Source organism: Passer domesticus, unplaced genomic scaffold, assembly GCF_036417665.1.
Source record: "Passer domesticus isolate bPasDom1 unplaced genomic scaffold, bPasDom1.hap1 HAP1_SCAFFOLD_149, whole genome shotgun sequence".
Lineage (NCBI taxonomy): Eukaryota > Metazoa > Chordata > Aves > Passeriformes > Passeridae > Passer > Passer domesticus.
In genome coordinates, this window is record NW_026989939.1 from 91,492 (window position 1) to 99,370 (window position 7,879).

Sequence of the window (7,879 nt, forward strand, 5' to 3'; positions counted from 1 at the left end):
TCTGGTCTTTCTCTGAAGGTCCAGTGGTGGTGATGGAGCTCTTGTCCTCTGGCAATCCAGTAGCCAAGGTGCTCCTGGTGCTGCAAGGCTCAGTTTATATCCAGGTAGGAATGCTTGGCTCCTCCCCCTGGGCAGAGCATCCCACAATGGGATGATGTCATTTAACCAGTCCTGCAGGGACACTCAATGGCCCATTCACAGAAGATGGCCCCTGGAGGGCGTTATCAGGGCTGAGTCATGGAAGAGATAAAGAACACTGCCCCGCCTGTTTATTACAGTTTGTCAACATGGTGATGGAAAACATGCATTTGGTTACATCTGACACTGTAACCTGAAACAGTGGGGTAATCCCTGCTGGGGGGGTGAACACCACCTCCCTTACCCAAACTGGCTCAGGTGTCAAACCCCCACTCCGGGAAGGCCACTCACACAGGGGACAATGTCACACTTGCCCTGCACCAGGGGATGTCTCTGTCCCTGTCACTCCCTTGTTTTCTCCCCCTTTCTCTTTCTTTCCATCTCTCTCTACCTCTGTTTTACTGTTTTTACTGTTCAATACCATCCACTTTGGATTTGGTCTCATTAGCACCTTAACTGGGAAAGAGGCATCTCTCTAACAATTTTCTTAACCAGATTGTGACATTATTTTGGGACAGTAAGTTCAGGGCACTGTTCTCTGACCCCAAGTGCCTTTGACAACAGCATGGTTCCCTCAGAGGAGGAGGTTGTGGGTCTTTCTGGAGGAACTCTTGGAAATTTGGACGCAGCTTCCTCTGAGCGACTCATGGGAGAACTGATGAGGAAAATGGCTTTTGTGGGTGGCCAGTGTAAAGAAAATATTTTCTTGTCCTTCCTTGAAAAGTTCATTAAAATCACTGGAGGAAAGAGAGCAAATGTTACCAGCGAGACTGACAAGGTTCATTTACCCCAAGGTGAGGAGCACAAGGCTGCTGAAAGTCCCACAAGGAGCCCAGCTCCGTGAGCTAAATTCCCAAATAATCCCTGAATTCACAGGCTTCGAGGCCTTCCCACATGTGAGGATACATTTTCTCTTCATCCCTATCACTATTGTGACAGCTACACGGAGTTTTCTCTTCCTTTTAATAGTCTGTATTGATCCAAATTTCCACGTTTCTTTTATCGGCACCTGCCAGCAGCTGAGCTGAACCGATGAAACTTGGAATTGCCACAGAATTGCTTCTATTGTTGGTTTATTAATGTTTGGGTTTTGTTGTCATTTCCATCACAAGTGAGTTGTGGGAAGAGCAAATATTCCTCAAGGCATTTAATGTAGTGTTAAGTTTGATTTCTGCCAAATCTATTTTGTCCAGTGCCCAGGGCATGCTTGAGGGGTCTCTGTGCCTCTTGCCCTGGGAGGGGCTTGGGGGGAATTTTGTTCTTGTCCCTGTCACCCCAGGCCATTCCCCAGGGAGTTTCCATCATTCTCACCCAAGGGAATGCCTGGGGGGTCTCCCTGCTTGGCCCAGTCTCTGTCCCTCTCAGCCCAGGGGATGCTCGGGGGTCTCTGTCCCCTCACCCTGGTGGTTGCTCGGGGGTCTCTCCATCCCGTTGGCCTCAGGGAATGCTTGTGCAGGGCTGGGGACCAGGGGCTCTGTGTCCCTCTCACCGCTGAGGGTGCTCGGGCCTGGGGGGGCTCTCTGACCTTCTCATCCCTGGGGAGGCTGGGGTGGTCTCTGTCCCTCTCAGCCCTGGTATGACCCCTGCCCAAACATCATCGGGGTCAGAGGGACAGAGACACCCCCAAACCCCCAGAAGGGCTGAACCTGGGATCATGCTCATACCCTCTTCATCTGTTTAGCCCAGAAATGAGTTCTGCACCTTTAAGGCAGGTTCTGAGAGCGAAGGCAGGCAGGAAGTGAGCAGGTTTTTTTAAGAAACTGCACTCCTCCATATTCTGGCTCCTGGACAGACAGATAGCAGGACAGGGCTCTCCTTTGGTTTTAGTTAGTTTTTAGCTCTCTGAGGCAGATAAGTGCCCTGGACTGTGGTTTTTCTTTTACTTTAGAGCTGTTTAAACCTGCTCTCAATATCCAGAAGAGCACTGGCAGCTCCACCTGTGGCCCATTGGGCCAAGCCTGGTCCATGGCATTTCCAGTGCTGGAGAAACTGATAAGAGACTGAGTGAGCAGAGCTACAGCCCACAGAGGGACTTTCTGAGTTTGTCATCTCTTTTGGAGCAGCAAGAGGTTTTATTGTTTAATATTGGTCATTTGCTCTACTCGTGAATTCCTTGCCTGTTAAATAACCAGGTTTTTCCACTTTTCTCCAAGGAAATCTTTCCCCAAACTAATTGGGGGAGATGCTGCTTGAATTTGCTTTCTAGAGGAAACCCCTTTTGGAGGTTTTCTCCCAAATTTGCCCTAAACTAGGACAGGGTGGTGGAGAGAGGAGAGAGCCCCAAGTGCCTGGACTGGGAGGAGGCTGGAGAGAGGGACCCTGGAACCCCAAAACCCCCCAGCATCCCTAAGTAGGACCCTGGAGAGGGGGGATCCCCAGGACCCATGGAATCCTTGGCAGCCATGAGAGGGGGGACCACCAGAACCCCAGAGGGATGAGACTGGAATTGGGACACTCGTGGTGGCTTTTTTTTAGATTCACTTTTGTTTTTTGAAGGTTTTCATGGACACCAGGTGACTTCTAGAGATGGACTTGGGTGGAAGATCTTCAGCCTCTCTGTGCTCATCCCTTGTTTTTCCCCAAAGCAGGTTTTCCCATTACCAAACCTTGGCCCAATGGAAGAGAATGCTGCAAGGAAGCAAAAGATGCCCTGAGACACTCAGGCAGGTGAGGAGGAAGTCAGTGCCCCCTTCCCCCTCTCTCCTGCTCCATCTCCCAGCCCAGCACGGCCCTGGCTGCAGGACAACCCCGCTGCTGATGCCGTCCTGCTGGGGATGCACTGGGGGATCTCCTGCCCCTTCCCTCTGGCATGGAGGCACATTCACAGGCTCTGGGGCAGGAGGAGGAACCGCGGGCGGTTTGGGGTGCGTGGCTCGGCTGCTCCCGGCGCGGTTCCCCCGAGCCCCCGGCACAGCTCCACCAGGCCACCCCACCACGGCACTGGCCAGAGGTTCTTTAACAGAAATGCTGGTAAATTGACCATCTGGAATTACACTAAATACGATTTCCAGAAGCTGCTGGTTTGCTGGGCAGTTTGCCAAATTCCACATTGTTGTTTCTCTCAATAAAACTTCACTTTAAAAGGTCTTAGCAAATTCACGCTTTCATAAAATTTGTTGCTACCATGGCCTTCCCTCAAAACTAATTTACATAAAATCATGACACACTTAATTACATCCTCTTAATCCCTCCAGTAAATCCATCATGCTGTTATTTCAATCACAGATTGTTCAACTTGTCAGTGCCTTATTTCTATTAATGGCATCAGAATAAGTTATATTTTGTTGTATGTATAACTTTTAAGGATATCCATTTTTGATTCTATGATGTTTAATTTAATGCAAATTCAGGGTTGATAAGACTAAGCAAAGTTAAACTTCATTAGTGTTAGATTTGAGCAATGTTAAATTACATTTTATTAATTTGAAATCCCGCTGTTCTGGATTGAAAGAAAACATATGTATTCTATTTGCCATCTGTCAGAGGTAGGGCAGTTATCTTCTGTTAATTGGGCAGTAAATTGGACCCCCAATGGCTCCCACAGATCCCAAACACCTGCAAGGACCTCCAAGCTTTCTAAACTCCTTCTTGTGAGAGGAGCCTTGAAGCAGATGTATCCAATCCCAGTCCCAGACTTTCAAGATTTTGTATGTAAGGAATTATAAAGGTGGAATGAAACCTTTCTAGAATTTGTCCCACAGGATTAAGGATGGCAAACCACAGCTGTTTCTATAAATATATATTATCTATTATGGTAATGATTAGACAATATTATCTTAATCAGAAGAATTTGCTCCTAGGTATAACAACTGTTACATATTATATTATATTATATTATATTATATTATATTATATTATATTATATTATATTATATTATATTATATTATATTATATTATATTATATTATATTATATTATATTATATTATATTATATTATATTATATTATATTATATTATATTATATTATATTATATTATGTCATATCATATCATATCATATCATATCATATCATATCATATTATATTTTCATATATCATATTATATAATATACTAGGAAGTGATTTCAAAGTAACTGTGTTAAAGTAAAACCAGTTATTAAGCAGAGATTGATGTCACTCCCTGTGTTGGTTTGAAAAGACAGGTGTCTGCTAAGGAAGGCAGGAGCCTCTCCTAAAATGTAAAATGTAAACTCCCTCCCTCTGAATTGTTATAAATTTGAAATTAAGGGGCTCTCAGGAAAAAATATGGGAGCAGGAATAACAGTTCTTTATTAGGGAAACAAATAAAAAGATAAAATAAACAATGCAGTAAAGCAAGACAACACTGACAGAGTCAGAACACAACCTGACACCCTGCTGGTCACGGTGTTGGTAGCAGTCCAATTGGAAATATGGCTGCACTCCTCCTGGAGTGTCAGGTGCGGTTCTGTTTGAGCAGGGATCCTGTAGAAAGGTGTAGTCTTCCTCTGAAGATCCAGTGGAAGAGGCAGCAGCTGTTCCTCTGGGAAATCCAGTGGAGAAAGCCATGTTGGTGTTCCAGAATTTTTAAGATTATATCTGGTAGGAATGCTTGGTTCTCCCCTCTGGGCAGATCATCTCACAATGGGATGCTGTAGTTCTTATCAGTCATGCAGTGACATTCAATAGCCTGTTATCAGCAGATGTCTGCCCTGAGGAAGGAGTGGGTGTGGAAGAGATAAGGAAAACTTCCCACTTAACAGAAGACAACTGCCATACAGATGGCAAAGAGAATACAATCTGTTTGGCAATCCAGGACTGTCTCCTTTGTGAAACTCAGAGGCCCCAAGGAGCCAAGGGTCCATGGTGACTTTGTGGAGCCCAGTGTCATGGAGGAGGCATTGTGACACAGTGAGGGCACATGGAGCCGAGGGGCCCTGGTGACAGATCAGGGCTTTGTGGGAGCATGAAGCCATTGTGACATTGCAAGGTCTCATGGAAGCACGGGGCCATTGTGACACTGCAGAAGGAAGGGGACCAAGGAGACCATTGGGACACTGTGGGGTCCCACAAAACCAAGGGAACAGGGAACAGGTCTGGCTGGCTGGGCCTCCTGGGGATCACCTGACAGGTCCAGCTGACCTTGGCATGTCGAGGGCTGCTTTCTCATCTGTCCCTGAAGCACTGGGGCTCTGGGCTTTCCTTCCTATGGGAGAGAACTGTCCTTGTCCTCCAGGGGCCCATTGTCAAAACTGGGATTCCTCCTCCAAATTTCCTTATATGCAAAGATTGTTCCCAGATGAAATCTGCCAGGAGTGACAGCTCTGGCTGCCTTGGCCATCCAGGAACCACCTCTCATCTGACTTTGAAACACTGGGACCATATGATTTTTTTTCTTATGGGAAAAAAATCCATCTCGACCAGGCACCCATGGCTAAAATTGGGCATCTGCCTCCAGCATTCCCTATATCCAAGGATAACTCCCAGACAAAAGCTGCCAGGACTGACAAGTGTGGCTGGCCTTGGCTTCCTGAGGGCTGCTACTCATCTGCCTCTAAAACACTGGGGCTTTGTGCTTTCCTTCGTAATGAAAAGAACTCTTCTTCCTGTCCAGGTGCCCACGGCCAAAATTGAGATTCCACATCCAAAGTGCCCTATGGCCAAGGGTAGCCCCTAGACAAAAGGTGCCAGCAGAGACAGGTCTGACTGGCTTGGCCTAAGGGTGGCCACATCTCATCTTCTTCCAGAACACTTGGACTTCACACTTTTTTTCCAGTACAAAAAAACCCCCATTCATCTTGACCAGGTGCCCATGGTCAAATCTGGGATTCCATCTCAAGAGCTCCATACATCCAAGGATTTTCCCCCAATGAAAGATGCCAGGACAGACAGGTCTGGCTGCCCTTGGCCTCTTGGGGGCTGCCTCTCACCTGCTTACCAAACACATTGGGTTGGTGATTTCCTTCCAATGGAAAAGTACCATCCTTCTTCTCAAGGTGCCTGTGCACAAAATTGAGATTCTTCCTCCCAAATTCCATATATCCAAGGATTCCTCCATGACAAAAGCTGCCAGGACAAACAGGTCTGGCTGGCTTGGCCTCCCGAGAGCCACCTCTCTCCTCTTCTGCCTTTGAAACTCTTGGGCTCTGTGCTTTCCTTCCCATGGAAAAGAACCATCCTTCTTATCTACACAGAAATGGCCTAAATTTGGATTCCACCTCCCAAATTTGCTATATCCAAGGGTTGCTTTCAGACAAAAGCTACCAGGACAGAGAGGTCTGGCTGTCCTAGGCCTCTGATGGCTGCCTTTCATCTGCCCTGGAAACACCTCTGTTCTGTGCTTTCCTTCCTATGGAAAACAACTGTGCTTCTCCCCCAGGTGTCCATGTCTGAAACTGGGATTCCACCTCTAAAATTCTGTATATCCAAGGGTTGCTTCCAGGCAAAATCTGCCAGTACCATCAAGCCTTGGCCTCTGGTGACTGCCCCTGCAACACTGGGGGTCGGTTCTTTCCTTCCCATGGAGATCACTGGGACACTGTGGGGACCTCACGAAACCAAGGGGATCATTGTGGCACCACTGGAGCCCATGGAACCAAGGGGCTGTGGTGACACAGCAGGGCTTCATGAAACCCAGAGACCATTATGACTCTGTGGGACCTGATGGAACCATGGAGATCATGAGCACCCTTCATGACCTCGTGTCACCAAGGGGACATTATGACACGTCAGGGCCCCATCGAACCAAGGGAACATGGAGCAGGTCTGGCTGGCTTGGCCTCCCAGGGGCCACCTGATAGGTCTGGCTGATCTTGGGATGTCAAGGGCTGCCTCTCATCAGCTCCTGGAGCACTGGGGCTCCATGCTTTCCTTGCTATGAAAAGAACCATCCCTCTTTTCAGATGCCCATTGGCAAAACTGATACTTTCCCTAAAAAATTTTCCAATATGCAAGGGCATCTCTCAGAAAAAAAACCTGCCAGCTCTGGCTGGCCTTGGCCTGTGGTGGTCAGCTCTCATCTGCCCCTGAAACAATGGAGCTCTGTTCCTTCATTCCTTAGGAAAAGAACCCATTTTCATGCCCACGGCCCATGGCCAAAATTAGAATTTGGCCTCCCAAATTCTGTATATGCAAAGATTGCTCCCAGACAAAAGTAACCAGAACAGACAGGTCAGGCTGGCCCTGCCCTCTGGTGATTTTCTTAGACCATGAGCTGAATGTTTCCATTTGAAAACACCTTGGAGAGGGCCCGGAGATCTCCCAAGGAGGGGTTCTGAAACCTTGGGCCCATGACCACTACATATGGACAAAGGAGCTCTGTGCTCTGTGCTGTTGTGGTGGTATTGCATCATGGAAGGGATGTCCGAAAAGAAGCTGCTAGCAGTTTCCTCCATGTCTGTCAAAAACACCCAATCAGTAATTAGCTTTGAGAATTGACAATCTGTTAAACCACTAAGGAAGCTGTACACGGCTCTGTGAAGACACACGTTAAAGACGAGAAAGCCTGGGAGGGTCTCTTTCCGTTCTGTCTGGCAAAGAGGTAACAAGGCTGGCCCAGCCCCTGTCTCAGCCGGGCCGGGCCGGGCGGCTCCTGCCGTGGGGCCGGGCCCCTTCCCAGGGAGCCCCCAGGCCCCATCGGCTGCCGGGCAGGGCAGGGGAGGCCGCGGGGCCGAGGCCGGGCCGGGCCATGGCTGCGGTTGCCAACACCTGGGCGCTACCGAGCCCTGCCCCGCCGCCAGCCTGGGCCCAGCCAGGATCTGCCGGGCCCCAGGAGCAGCCCCGG

At 48.4% G+C, this 7,879-nt stretch overlaps 1 long non-coding RNA gene across 1 annotated transcript; it reads right to left on the reverse strand.

The window, feature by feature from the left end:
- Positions 1-4,382: 4,382 nt before the first annotated feature.
- Positions 4,383-7,605, reverse strand: LOC135291928 (uncharacterized). The gene is made up of 2 exons (XR_010354570.1): positions 5,239-7,605; positions 4,383-4,808 (listed from the first exon to the last, which is right to left on the reverse strand). It is a non-coding gene; the product is annotated as an uncharacterized LOC135291928 (long non-coding RNA).
- Positions 7,606-7,879: the final 274 nt, after the last annotated feature.